This window comes from Heteronotia binoei, chromosome 2 (assembly GCF_032191835.1).
Source record: "Heteronotia binoei isolate CCM8104 ecotype False Entrance Well chromosome 2, APGP_CSIRO_Hbin_v1, whole genome shotgun sequence".
NCBI classification, from domain to species: Eukaryota; Metazoa; Chordata; class Lepidosauria; order Squamata; family Gekkonidae; genus Heteronotia; species Heteronotia binoei.
This window is the reverse complement of record NC_083224.1, coordinates 144,919,218-144,934,626: the sequence shown is the minus strand read 5'-3', so window position 1 is coordinate 144,934,626 and position 15,409 is coordinate 144,919,218. Positions and strand designations below refer to the sequence as shown.

Genomic DNA, 15,409 nt, shown 5'->3' with positions numbered 1-15,409 from the left:
TAGTTGAACTGCTTCAAGGGCAGAGTCTGAAGCAAAGGCGGTGGCCAACGTAATTTTCTTAAGAACTGCTTCAAGGGTAGAGTCTGAAGCAAAGGCGGTGGCCAACATAATTTTCTTAAGCGAGTCCTTAATGTCCTTCGGTATGTCATCCCGCTTAGCCAAGTCAGATAACCACATATATGAAGCCCTACAAAAAAGAGATGTGGTGGCCGACACCTTCAAAGAATTAGACGAGGCTTCAAAATCCCGATGTAAAGCTTGCTCTATACGCTTGTCCGTCGGATCCCTTGGCATCCCATCCGCATTCATTGGGAGCATGGAATTGGAGGCCAGACTATTCACCGGGTCATCTACCACTGGTAACTTCAGCCTCTTGGTCGCCTCTGGGATGAATGAAAAGAACTTAGAGAAATTTGACGAAACCGTCTTTGGCTTGGCTGGATGTTCCCACTCCGACCTGATTATGGAGAAAAAAACAGAGGGCAATGGGACCTGCAAGGGTTTGGAACCCGATTTAGGGATGATATCTTCCATTGCCAAAGGAAACTGCATCTTCCTCCTCCTTGTTTTTGGGAGTGTACTGGATCTGAAGTGTCCTAATCACCTTTGGAAGAAGGCGTGAATACACTTCCGCTGGAAAAAGTTTGGAATGAGTAGAGGATGCCCCCTCCTCTTCCTCAGATAGTTCTCCGGTGTCTGGGGACAAAGAGCCTTCAGACAAATCAGAGTCCTCTACCTCCTGATAAGATGGAAAGGAATGTAACTCTGACCTGCTACGCTTTAGAGGTCTGGGAGAAAAATTTTCCTCTTCCTTATCTGCTTCTCTGTGTTTGAGTTTGCGTGCTCTCTTGGGGGGTGGTGGTCGCAGAAGCTGCCTGAACCTCTTTTCTGACCAGTTCTTGAATCCAAGAAAAAAGATTAGATTTAGCCTCATCTACTGAGACATCAGCCTGGTGATCTTCTGCCCCCTCTTCCTGTGCTGGTGAGTCAGCCAACTCCAAGTCACAGGTGCCCTCCTCCATTATGGCTCCCTTGGGGAATTTGGTGGAGGTGGCCATGTTAGAGTGAATGGCCCGCCACCGGGAAGACAACCACGCTGAAGGCTCTGTCGTCGGCACTCCGGGAGGGCTGCGTGTCAAGCACGAGTCCTCTCCCTGTTAATCTGTCCCTCTCTTTCTCTCTCTTCTTGTTTTTCTTAGCTGCCGTTCCCTAGCCCCCGGGGTTGCCGGAGTGCCTTTGCTGGGAGCGAGAGAAAAAGAGCGATCGCCTGCCCTCAGTACATCTGTCGGGCAGGAATCAGAGGAGGGAAGAACTGCGCATGCGTGTGCCTCTGCCTGAGGCTACTGAAGCACTCTGCGAGAATGCGGGAGGGAAAAAATCCTCCCTCGAAAAACACAGCGGCACTGTTTTCCTCCCATGCTGGGAGCTTCCAGGCCACTGAACACAGGTAACCTGATCCTTCTTGCTGTGTGTTGATTTTCTTCTTCTTTTTTTTTTACGGGTCAAGAGCCACAAGGGGGCTTTAGAAGCACGTCCTGCTTCAATTGCAGGGCTAAACAAAACTGACTTCTGAGGATCAAGCATCTCCCCTTTGGGTCAAAGTTTGTTAAGCCCTGCAATCGAAGAGGAGGAGCTATGATCCCAAGAGTGAGGACTGGCCCACTCCTGGGACCACTGGAGAACTAGTCTGTCCATGTACTGGTTTTACCTTAGAAATTTCAACCCTTGCTTTCACATGACCTTCCCACTCTGTGTTGAATAAAATATTTTGTTATTCTTGAATTTCAAAATGCCTTGAGCTCCATTTAACTTGCTTGAGTTAAAGTGGGCTCATGATCTTTCCCCTGAAGTTCCTGGGCTGAGTCAACAGCCAAAACATCGTACTATAACGGAGTGGGAAAGTCAGAGTTCTTCAGCAAAGAAGAAAACACATTACTAGGGTTGCTCAGTCAGTAAAGTGAAAGGAAAACAGAGGGAAAATCTTGCCTCTGAGGAAGGAAAGTGAACATGGTCGTCATAAGGTAATAGTGTGAAAGGGGGAAGTAAAATGCCTTCCACAAATCTTTGTGGGTTCCCACTTGTGTATATATTATTAATGATGTGTAACTCCCATATGCAGATAACTAAATCTGTGGATTGGGGCTACACAGATGCTAAACAGATTTTTCAGCAGATCCGGGGGGACTCCCCAAGTTTGCAGAAAAATCTGAAAATAAAATACACTGTGGGGAGGGGGTTAAATCCTCCCAACAATAAAATCTCTTCAGCAGTCTGCACTGGAAAGCCACTCTGGGACCAGCAGCAGTCCGTACACAGCCCAGGGCTCTGCACTGGGTCCAGTGGCAGCACCTACATAGCCCAGGAGCCAGGTTGGGCATGCCCCCCATGGCAGCACAGCCCAGGAGCTGCACCAGGCTTGTTGGTGGCAGAGGTGCAGACTCAGTAATCCTGGGCATGGGCCCAGTAAGAAAGAGGGGGGAATCCCTCCCCAAATATCATGGGCCTCCTCTTGTGTCCACATAAGAGGCAACTTCTTTTAGGATTAAGAGAATTTATTTTTAAAAGACCTCTTTCTCAGCATTTCTTTGCCACAGAAGGGCAAATGTGTTGCTAATGCAGCAAGACATGGAGCTCCTGTACACATAAATGAGGATGGCAGAACCCCAAATGTTGCCCCTCATTTCAAGAACACTTTTGAGAAACAGGTTAGCAAAGGACTCTGGATCGATGTATGTCTGTTCACCAAAACATCAGCAGGACAGGAATCACTGCTCCCAATTTCATTGCCTTGGTGGCAGAATCAAGACTCTGAGGCAAAGCACCCTGTTTCCTTCTCAACGTGAATATTACTGGCTTTGCAGATATCTATATTAAGGCTGTTCTGCCTATACCACTCTTATTTCAAGAATGTAGTAATTAACTCTTCCTGAAAACCTATGGACCATAAACTGGGAGTGGGGAGCAGGAGCGTTGTAATCCTCCAGAGAAAATCATATGACACCAGAGAACAAAAGAGTATAATTGCACTATAGACCATAGGAGAGGAGATTAACTTCATAATTTTACAGGATAAAGGCCTGGACTATACTGAACCATAGGGAATACTTAAGCCTCTGCCTTGGACTCTGAAACTTTATGACTGTGCCATCTAATACCAGGTACTAACATGTTAGAAAATATAGCCTTTATTGTTTTTATGCTACTTGATCATGCAGACTGTGTTGCCTAAAGTTATAATTTTTATCATTCACTAAACCCTTTTCTATTCTTTTAAAGAAAAGGTTTGGGTTCTTGTGTGCACTTAGCTTCAGGAATATAAAAGTCTGAACACTGCTGGCGTACCAGAGGGGCAGTGGTTCAGGGGGACTCCAGTCTGGGTCTTGACACTGCCAGTAAAGTATTAAAGCCTCACTATTCTAGATTATTCTAGCAAGTGCAAATGGCTGCTAGATAATAAGCAGCTTTGGATGTGCTAAACAAAGGGGGGGGGGGGGTGAGAGAAGAAAAAATTTCCTTGTATATTTTCTGCCTATCCAGAATACCCAAAGCTGCTCTAATATGCATATGCTGCTTTAGGCTACAACCCAAAATGCTGGAAGTTCCTGTGACGTCAAGAGAACTTAATTCCAATATATATTTAGAAAGGAACATCCAAGCATAAATGTGATTCCACTGAAGTCAAAAGGGTAACATTCCTTTATTTCCATGGATAACCACCATGTCACTGAATGCAACTTCTTTCTCCCCACTCATGCATATTCTCACTGACTTCAATGGGGATATTCTGGAGCCAATGATTTAGGACAACAGTACAGGGGCATATTTCAGAGACGTAACATTACTCAAAAAGCTTCTGCATCTCTCCAGTGATTTTCCATTTTTATTCTCTGAACAGGAGCCACTCCCCCGTCCCAGATCACAAACCAGTTATGAAACAGACTAGCTTCAAAATGATTTGCCTGCTTCATCGGAGATTGATCTGTAAAGAAAATGAACCCGGAGTTGCAGTGTCCAAACGCCTAGTCATATGTTTCAATTAAACAGCTCCAGGCCTTGTTAAAAAGTGCAGCACTAATTTATTAGCAAAGAAACAACATGTCAAGTGAAAACATTGGTTCACTGATTTTGGCCAGACCTAGAGATTTATATGTAACCTGCCAGTGAATAATCAGATTCAATGCAATTGAACATGTAATCTGTTTGATAGTTCAGAATCTTCTCCACAAGGCTTTTAAACTCATGAAAGCCATAAGAGCTTTTTGAAGGTTCTAATTCAATTGCCAGTGTCCACTAAAATTAGTGTTTAGAGTACCTAAAATGATCCTAGCATAATTGTATTGGGTATTTAGATGATCCTCTTGCCAATTAACTCCCAAAGCCTGCCTGAAGGCCAGCTATGGTACCTTATATTTAAATATGTTGAAGATTAAGCTGAAAACTACTATAAAACATACAGTGCTTATTAATAAAGACTGTCACTTTTAGTAGGCACTTCAGATATCATTGTTTTGAATGGACCAGACAGATAACCTGACTATAATTTTGTAGGAGGGATGGAAGCTATAATATGAAAAGTTATGAGATGCACATTTTGAACTGTTCATGTCAATGCGCAAATTTCAGTATGGACATAAAGTCAACATATTCAGCTATATCCTGTTCAGAACTTGTAAAACATGTAGGGGCCCTGCTAATTTTATAACCCAGAGATGCATATTTTCACATCTTTTCAAGAAATTGCATTTAGTAGGCTTTGCTGTGCTATTCTAGCAAGATAGGTGACACTGTTACAGCTGCTGGGTGATCATCTTTTGTTACTGTTTACTTGTTAGTGGTGATCACTTATGTTCCATGAACAGGACTTGTCTTGGTCAACAGTTGTGGCATTTTCAAAAACTACAGCTCCAATATACCTCCGATTTCTCTAGCTGTATATCTGGTGGTGGTGGGGATCAACTGGTAAAAACCACCATTTGCTGGCAAATGAACCCCATGGGCTTTCATTGTATACAATATATCTCTTTCTACAACTGGATCTATAAGAGCCAGTTTGGTGTAGTGGTTAAGTGTGTGGACTCTGGGAGAACTGGGTTTGATTCCTCAGCCCTCCTCATGAACCTGCTGATATCACCTTGAGTCAGTCACAAGTTCTCGCAGAGCTGTTTCTTTCAAAAGCAAAATAGGAGTCAACTGCAACTACGTTGGTCTTAAAGGTGCAATTGACTCCTATTTTGTTCTACTACTTCAGACCAACACGGCTGCCTACTGGGTCCTCTTAAGAGAAGTTTCTGTCAGAGCTCTCTCAGATCCACCTACCTCACAGGGTGTCTGTAGTGGGGAGGGGAAGGGAAAGGAGATTGTAAGCCACTCTGAGACTCCATTGAGTAGTGAAGGGAAGGGTATAAATCCGATCTCTTCATAGAGCAATTTTACTGAACTACAAAAAGGAGAACATGGAAAAAAAAGATACAGAAATGGTACTAATTTATTAATAGTGGCCTGCATATGAATTATGGCAAAATTAAACCATATGGAATAACCAAAAATTTCTAAGTGCTTATGTATATCTGAAATATTGCAAAACTGATATAAACTGACATATTATAAAAATGTTATATGGGAATAACTGCCTACATTAATAAGTTTGTAAAGAAATGTACTTCTCCATCATGTTTTGGAATAACAAAATGTCAAGGAGTTCAACCATATGTATTTTTACAGTCACAAAATACATTATACAACATTATCCAAAGCTTGCTTCAGCTTTGCAAACGAGACACTGTAAATTACACAGAATATGTGACACAAGATTAATTGGGTACAACACAGTGGCAAAACCATCACAGTTTCTGTTATTTAACCTGCAACCCATAGAAGCATCTGCCTAGTTAAGTATAGTTGTACAGCATCTTTTTTACTGTACTCAAGTGATCCATAATGTATCATTTTATGTATATTCTTCTATTTGAACATAAGGGGTCTCTGAATTTTAAGAAGGGGAAATCTTGTAATTTCTATCTGCCTGGAAGTACCAGCTTTCTGTTCTAGAAAGCTCTCCGTACTTGAATACTTTGTTCTGCCACTCTGCATAGTATTTAGATAGTTAAAGAAACCAGAAATGCATTAATCCATCAGCTGTGTCTCAAAAAAGCAAAGCAAGCAAATGCACATATGCATTTCATAACCCAAAGCCCTGGATTGTCATTTGTTTACTGTTTTATTGAACGAAAGCAACAATGAAAAAATAGAGCTGAACACATTAGTGAAGAGCAGCATTGACTCAGTTCAAATATAGGATAGATCACACCTGTTTCTTTATTTCCAAGGCAGCTAGAAATGTCCAAAATTTACAAAAGCTGGCTAAACACCGCCACTTTAACTGAAGGCAGATTTGTACCACATTCAAGAACTTTTCTAGCTAATTTACATCAGAGATCAACTAGCCATGACCAATATTAGTGGATTGATACCCTGTCCATACATAGTGGACCTTGCATGTTTCAGGAGGGTTGCTGTGCTGCCATTCAGCATTTGCTTTTTGTAATAGGGATAATGCCACCTGTGCTCAGTAACTCACCCTGAACTGCAATCTGAAGAAATCTGAAAATTTACTTTCAAGTTAAGGGAATACTAAGACGCTTAAGACATAGTAGGGGGGTAAGTGCCATTGCCTCAAGCAATTGTTTCCCCTTGCTGAAAATCACCTTCTGCTTGTACTTCAGCATGAGCACCAGTTAAGGGAGCCAGGAAGTAACATCACCTTGTCGTTAAATGGGCTATCCAGTATAAAGACACAACAAGCTATCATTGTCAATATTATAAATGATTTTTCAAATACTATGATTTCTCATAAAACTGCTTTTTAAGTAAAGAATTGCTACAATAGCATTCATTAAAGAGTCCACGGTGAAAGACTCCGACACCTGGGTGGTGCACACAAGCATGCAACAAGTTACAAACAATGAAACAATCAAAATACAGTTCCTTCACAACAAAACATCCAGTAATTCTACAAATGAGAGTGCTTCTCTTACGAAAAACTCTAGTTGTATTCAGAAATCGGTGAAAATTCTGGACAGAAGCCAACAGTCAAGTTGATTATGCATTCTGGTAATGCTTCACGTTCTGAAGTCCTTTATCAGATTAGCTTTGGCTATTAAAATGGGAACCCATTTCTCCAGTAATACTCTCTAACTGGAACTAGCTCATTGCTTGCAAGTGGAAGGGTTCTCAAAACAATTTTCATGTTTGTAACTTGTTGCGCACCTGTGTGCACCACCCAGGTGCCAGAGCCTTTATTAAAAATGCAGTTTCATAAGAAATCATAGTGTTTGAAAAATCATTTATAATATTGATGGTGATAGCTCGGTGGAGACAGTCTATTGCATCTTTATACTGGTTAACTTGTTACCGAGGATTTCCTTATATTGTTTTTGTTAAGAGGGCTATGGCATTTTGCCTTCCATTTAGCAAACTTCTTCCATGAGGCAAAAAAAAAGAAAAAGAGAAAAATGATGAGACCCCATAATCCTTGGGAATGCAGCAATTTATAAATATGTTAAGATACAATGGGACAGCAATGAACCAATCAATGACAGAACTCAGAACTTGGCTTTAAAAAAAACCCCTCATCAGTGTTTAAATTTGCTTTTAAATTAGAATTTAAAGCTTTTGGACAAAGCCATTTCATTATAATTTCCATAATGCAATTTTTGTTTGAAGTGTTCTGCTCATTTATTTATGTTTGTTTCACCCCTATGGATAAGCACATAGGCCAATATATGCTGCAAGGCTTGGCATACCCATCTCTCTTCTTCGTGTAGATCTTGAACACTTGCTTTGTGGACAGATAGGAATTGACACTGTATTGCAATGGGCTGGGTAGCTTGTAGAGGATGGTCATGCTGGCTGAATGCATCGATCAAGGAAAGCCACTCTGTACTCACAACAGTCCAGTCCAAGTCCACTTAAGTCAATGGACTTAAAGGAAGTCTCCTGTGCAAGCACCAGTCATTTCTGACTCTGGGGTGACTTTGCATCATGACGTTTTCTCGGAAGACTTTACAGGGTGGTTTGCCATTGCCTTCCCCAGTCATCTACACTTTCTCCCCAGCAAGCTGTGTACTCATTTTACCAACCTCAGAAGGATGGAAGGCTGAGTCAACCTTGAGCCGGCTACCTGAACCCAGCTTCCACCAGGATCGAACTCAGGTCGTGAGCAGAGTTTGGACTGCAGTACTGCAGCTTTACCACTCTGCGCCACGGGGCTCCCTTCATTGGACAGAGGGGTATTATTTTGCACAGGATACATAAGCCAAGAAAAATAACAAAGCACCCATGGAGGGCCACAAGAGGTAAATTTGTACGATGTGGACTGTTAGCTTTTAGGCACAATGTTACTGTAATTGTGACCTGCATTTGGGATAAGGTAGACAGACTCTAAATATGAACAAATTACATCTGTAACTTAAGGGGCAGTGGCTGCACTACACACAAGTGTCACAGATCCAGTAAATGAGAACATACTAAAAACTTACAATCAAACTTTTATCCTGCTGCCATGAAAACTGCAGCTCTGCCCCCTCCCATTCTTCTACAAAGGAAGAGCTTTATTTCTTGACCTAAGAACATGGTAGAAAGGATCTTCCTTGCATCATTATAGCCAAAAAGAAGAAAGGAACACCAGATCTTAAAATTTTAGCACAAGGAGCTGTAGGGATGGTGAAGCTATTACCACAGCATGAAGCCACATTTTATTTGTATAATAACAATAAATGTTACAGTCATCAGACAATATTCCAGTCACTTGAAATCCTTTAAGGCAACTAACAGGAGCAATTAAAAACTACTGGGAACACTTGTGTTTCTAAATAGTGTAATTAAAGTCTTACTTTCTAAAGTTCCCTAAAAGTGAAATTGCTTGAACTGAGATCTCACTCTGATATTCATTATTCAGTTTACTTTTTGGAAGCTGTGCGCACCTGATGCAGCCTTATTTAAAATGCTTTGGCGGCCATTAAATAGTTCAGGTCAGCTAGATTCCTATAATCAACAACATATCGCACAGGGCCAGGGCATCTTGGCTTTATATAACCAAGTTAAAGTCAATAGCACTGCATAAGTGAATCTGGTTTTGATGAATATGTCCACAAGAGCTTTCATCCCACCTAGAATTTACACAGGAAGGGGGGATTTTGCCAAAAACCCGCCCCAACAGTAGCTCAACATACACCCAAATGTTACATCTGGAGGATGTGGGAGCCCCACAAATGGCTTGGGAGAATCAGAAGTCTGCCATGGGAAAGGGGAATCTCTGAAAGTTGCTCCTCTTTGTGCCTAGAGGTGTACACATCAGAAATTTCTGGATATTGAAATTTAGATTTGGGGAGGGCATGCTTTTCAAGGATTCTTCTTGCTGTTTTGAGATATTTTTTGTGGGGGAAGGGTTTCCCAAAATCAGGACCATTTTAGCAATCCCCCCCCCATTTCCCCACCCTCTTAGAGGCAGCAGGAGCAGGGAGGAAAAATTAGTCTCGCCAACCAGCATCTCCTTCCATTTACATTATTTTAAAATTAGAGTATAGGTCTGCCACTCATAGGAAATAATGGACCCAGGCTTCTCAGGTCTAAATGAACAGGTGTCAGCCAGCATCTTCAGTTCTTTTACATTAAAAATAGGCTGGAAAGTGAACTGATTTGACCATACAGAGCTATAGATTTTTAAAAACCTCATTCTGCTCACTGCCTTTGGGAAGTTTACCATAAAATGGGATTGCTTGCTATAATCCTGAATAAAAAAATCCCCTGAATATTTTCCTCATTAGCTCTAACTCCTTTCAAGGGATTTCAACAAAGCTAGACATACTGAGAAATGCTAAATAGCAATAAACTCAGATAGCATCAGCTTTTAAACCCTGATTAAAGTTAAAATCTTTATCCAACACCTAGAATTTTTTCAATTCCAGTGCTAGAAATTATACTTGTGACTCTGTATGGTAATTTCATTCTTGTATATTTCATATACACAAAGATGCAAATAAAGTAGATATCAAGACAATATCCGCTCAGATCAGTGCCCTTGTTTTACTTTGCTGCCTCGAGAATTTTTTACCCTGCTAGAAAAAAGAAGATAAAATATATTTCTGAAATCCCAGGTTTGCTTGATCTACTACTTCAGAAATGCTGCTATTGTTACTCATGGTCTAAAATTATTAAAAATACTCATAGTTTAGAAGTGAATCAAATTAATCTTATTAAGAAAATATCGAGGGGAAGTTTTAACTAGCTAAAAATGCTAACATACTTGAGATGGATAATTCTATGCAAATGTTCAAGATGGGAACTTAGAAAAGGAAATATGCAAGGTGGCTAGACAATCAACATGATCAGTAGAAAACTAGGAACAATCCCATTTATATACAAAAGATCAAGAACAAATTTAAAAATATTTTATATTCAATTAGATTCAAGATATTTTGCTTTGAAGCACTTAGGGCTTACTTCATTCAATTTTGAAAACAGTGCCCTTTGCATTTTGTTCCTTAATTTGTTATGGTACTTTTCTTCTTTTTCCATGATTGTTAAGTGAAACATTTGTTTTGTAAGCCAATGTTCTATAACACTATTAAAACAGATTGGTGAGACAGGACTTCCAGTATGGTTGCCAGTTATGGTTTGGAAAATACCTGGAGATTCAGGGGGAGACACCTGAAGAGAGGAGGTACCTTGGCAAGGTATAATGCCTCCAAAGCAGTCATTTTCTCCAGGGAAAATGATATTGGTTGTCTGGAGATCAAGTGTAGTTGCAGGAGATCTCCAGGCCCCACTTGGAGGTTGGCAACATGGCTTCTGCAAAGAGTTCTATATGTTTAATAATGCCAGTTTAACAGTGTTTTTGCCAATTTACCTGGGATTGAAGTTGGGCTGAAAATTCTACTCTGAATCCAAGAGGACATACTGATGTTCTGTCAACACACCTCCAGTCCACTGGCACAGCTCAGAAAAGTTTGCATTCATTTTTTAAAGTCCAGGCATTTCACACTGATCATTGCTTTAACTCCAAGGTCTCAATTCTCTGCCCCCCCCCCCAGCTCATTCATTTCCCTCTGTACCTCCTTAATTTCAGTCAAAACTTTTAAAATATTCTTGGTCCTTTTCTCATTTACTATTAACATCTATGGTCTTTAGCTTAGTATCTGTCTATCACAACATGTGAATCTTCTATTTTTGTGAAAAACTTTCCCTCGGTTTTGAAATACATTTAAGAAAATCTCTTATTAAATCTAGGGGCAAGGGTTAAGACGCGACTCTGAGAAAGGTTATTGCTGCCTTTTTTGCTTTTCAGCATTTTACTTAGTTAGACTAACACACTATACAACGTTACTGTACAACTAATCCTAAACCTATCTAACATATACAAAAAGAAAAAGAAAAAAGAGCCAATAGTACTCTTGTTATTCCTTTAGTGCAAAGATGTTCCCCATCCTGGCAATTACACTAGTGGTGTGGCAATTACACTACTAGAGAGGAAAAGGCATACAAGTTCTCATTCATCAGTCTCTACATTTTCTTATGCAGATGTCGATGTTCTGATGCATAGTGGGGGCCTGGAGGGTGGCGACAGGAGGAAGCAGAGATGTGCATTGCATGACTGGATGGAGAGAAGAAGCCACCACAAATTCAGCAGGTGGAGTGCTGCTGATTCTCCTGCTTTCTTCCCCATTGCCTCAGACATTTCACATTGACGTTCTTTAAAGACTCTCATGTGAATGCCATCAAACCCAAGTGACTTTATTTACAATCCATCATCCTTTAGCTTTTGTGCTTGAGAGCGCTAATGTGAAAATAATGTCTTGAATCTCTTCCACAGTCTACAAGCAATTCATTTTGCTTTCCTGCAGTCTCACTGTCTTCTTTCAATACTCCTTTCATACATTTTTTCCAGTTGGTTTCGTGTTCTTGATATATTTTAGGAAATGTTTTTTTTGTACTTTGCTTACTGTATCAACTTAATTCTATTTCGTGCTCTTTTTCATTTCCCTCATTTTGGCAAAACTTTCACTTAAAATCAAGCTCTCTTGTCTTATTTCTTCCTTAATACTGCTATTTAACTATACTGGCAACTGCTGAGACTCATTTAAACCATTCCTAACAAGTGGAATTCTTTATTATTGTGGTTTTAAATAACTTCCAAGCTTTCTGAATGGATCTGCCTGCCACCTTAAATTTCTTTTCAACTAGCCCCCATCTCTTCTTTTTACTAACCCATGCACCAATTACAGTCTTAACAACACATCCCATTTTGCCCTGTGGACGTATTCTGTCTCTGTTGTTCCCAGGTTTTTTTCAATCACTGCTTCAGTACTGTGGAACAGACTTCTAAAGTAGATTCAGAAGGTATTGATACAACAGCCTTCTACAGAGCTTACAAAATCATTCTGGTCTAACGGGCTCTCTTAAAGGGTGCAGTTCCTATGTTAGGACATGGAGCTAGCTTTTGCTGATAGGCAGTAAGTAGTAGGGACAAGTCGGGTGATTACCGACCGGCACTTTGGGCCGACTCAGAGACGGCTCTGAAATTGACCCAAAAAATCCTTCCACACAAAAACATTGGCTGCCCATCCCTGTCCTGTACTCACCCTGTCCTCTGGCCTCCGCAGGCCAGCTCAAAAAGCTACCACTTCCGAAGTGGTAGCAAATTTCTGAACAAACAGGCAGTTACTCCGTCGACATCTGGAAGCCGCAGGGCGGATGTGAGGTGCCTTGGCTGTGTGAAAGCACCAAGCTGCCCCAAGTCACTTTCACCACCACCCTTAAAAACTGTTGGGAATGCTTGAGGGCTTAACTTGTTAAAGGAATAAAGAGCGGTCCGGCTTTGGAGGTGCCCAGCCACCTGGTAGACAGGATGCAGGTGCTTAACTGAGGAGCGTATGGAGGCTTCAGGAGAGCTCTTTTTGAGCTGGCCCAATTCAGGATGCCTCCCAATGGCCCCAAACTGCCTGTCTGTTATCATCTTGTCAAGTCTTTTTGAGAATCTTTACTGTAATTGTCTGTATATTTTAAATTGGCATTTTTTGGATTTTGGGGAGTGTTTGGTAAGCTACCATGGTCTAAACAGGATGGGCAGGATCAGGTCTTTTTTTGAGCACAAATGCAGTTCCAGCTGGCTTGGGGTCAGGGTGTGTGGCCTAATATGCAAATGAGTTCCTGCTGGGCTTTTTCTACAAAAGATCCTATGTGAAACAATGGTGGCATCAGGCTAGGCTTTTTCTACCAGAAAAGCCCTGGGAAGGATATATTTTAAATAAAATTAAAATATATGTGAAATCATCTTCTCTAAACGTATTGCTACTATTGGATAGCTGGACACCTTTCCACTTATGTGAGTTAAATTTCACGGTGTTGTGATCATTGCTCCAAGCAGCTCGACATCTCAACCCACATCTTGGGCACTGCCTATACCAGGGGTGTCGAACTCATTTGTTATCAGGGTCAGATGTTATGTGTGTCATAAAATGTAATGCCAGGTAGAGGAGATATAAACTTTATAAAGGATTGAGACAAACACAAAGATTTTTTTTAAAAAAACCCCTTAAAACAAAACATGTTTAAAAGATTAGCACTCTTGCAATATTTTGTTTATTTAACAGTCTGATAATTGACACCTCTTGCTCTGAATTATTGCATCAAAAACTGGAGAAAGTGTCTGTGTAGGATTCCTGTGTAGGAATCTTAAGTATGCTATTCAGGTGTTGTTCAGGGGTGTACTGTAAGCTACAAACCTATTTTTGATTTATTCACATTCATTACAGAAATTTCATGGTCAATGCTTTGACCCTAAGAGCTAGAGGAAAACATGAAATGGCTAGGCATTGAGAGCTTTTGTTCATAAATTTATAAGCCACCCTGAGCCTGCTTTGGTGGTGGGGGGGGGGCGGGATATATATCCAATAAACCTAAACTTAAGTTACTTGGTGTGCTGGTCACATGTGAAGGCACCATGACACAGACTGAGGGCTATGTGTTTGTCTACAAAACTATAGCTTTCCCCAGAGAAATTACTACAACTCCTACAAGGCAGTGCAAGAACAGAGAAACAGCAATGTATAGTGGTCAGTATCAGCCTACTATCTGGGAAGTCTAAATTCAAAATCCCAGGTCTACAAAGTAAATGCGCTGGTTGAACTTGGTCTGGACACAGGTTCTCAGCCTTATTCACCTCACAAAGGCTTGTTGTTATTCCTCATCGAAATGCTTCACATTGCTTTCCTACTGAGAAAAACTGGATCATAAGGCCATGGATATAGTAAAAAAGAGGAGAGAAACCCAGTTGCACCCAGGAGAGCCCTGGCATAAGGAGCCCAACAAAACTCACACACTTTTCCTCTCTGTGTAGCAAGGCAAAAAGCTCATAGCTTAAATAACACTTTGTTGGTCTTAAAGATGCGCTTTTTTTTTTTTTACCTCTTCCGTGCGATTGAGAGAGGCTGGCAAAGCAACCTCTTGCTCTTTCTCTCCCTCTCCTTTTCTTCCTCCCCAAGGGAGGAACCTCAGCCAATGGAGGGAAGAAAGGCTTTGGTCTCTAGCTCCTGTGTGATTGAGAGAGCCTGGAAAAACAAACTGTGATACAGAAGTAAGAGAGAGGGAGATAGAAGCAGACAACAGCCAGCTGCTTTCAGGATGCATACAAGTCCTGTGGGGGCTGGGTCCGGCCCATGGGCTGCACGCTGGACATCCCTGGCCTATCCTAAGGGTCACTTTCTCTTGTTAGCTCTACAATTTACTGGTCTAATGCCAAGTCATACAGTTTACTGAGAAATTGTCTTTTTATCAACGTGGAGTACTTTTTAAAACTTCTGAACAATAATATACAAATAACAGTAATTGAAAAGGTAACAACCCTGATCTTTAGAACAAAGTTAGAGTCCAGTAGCACCTTTAAGACTTACAAGTTTTATTCAGGGTATGAGCTTTCATGGGCACACACACTTCTTCAGACAATATGTGTGCCCATAAAAGCTCACACCCTGAATAAAACTCTGTTGGTCTCTAATTTTGTTCTACTGCTTCAGACCAACATGAATACCTACCTGGATCAACCCTAATCTTTAAAAAAGAAATTAGTCACAGGAGAGAAACATGATCTTAGGTGGAGTTCAAAGCTTAAAATAAATGCACAAAGATACTATTACCTGTTAAAGGCCGGTCAGTTGCAATTTCTGCTTCTGGAGTGTGACAGCTCCCATAGACACATTGCTGAATTAGTCACTGCAACACAGGATTACAAGAAAAAATTTACAATAATCAGAGAAGTTTCCTTAAGTGACAACTAAAACACTGAAAAACAATGAAGTCTAAGGTACCATCTAGTGGTATGCTTTATACACAACACATTTCCTGACTAAAGAAA

At 40.9% G+C, this 15,409-nt stretch overlaps 1 protein-coding gene across 2 annotated transcripts in view; it reads right to left on the bottom strand.

Annotated features, from left to right (window-relative positions):
• The window catches only part of LRRC8B (leucine rich repeat containing 8 VRAC subunit B), a 47,771-nt gene that overhangs the window by 15,430 nt on the left and 16,932 nt on the right, over positions 1–15,409 (bottom strand). For both annotated transcript variants that reach the window (XM_060232167.1, XM_060232166.1), the window contains one exon: positions 15,192–15,267. The gene's annotated coding sequence lies outside the window, so the exon portion shown is untranslated. The remainder of the gene's footprint in view (positions 1–15,191; positions 15,268–15,409) is intronic.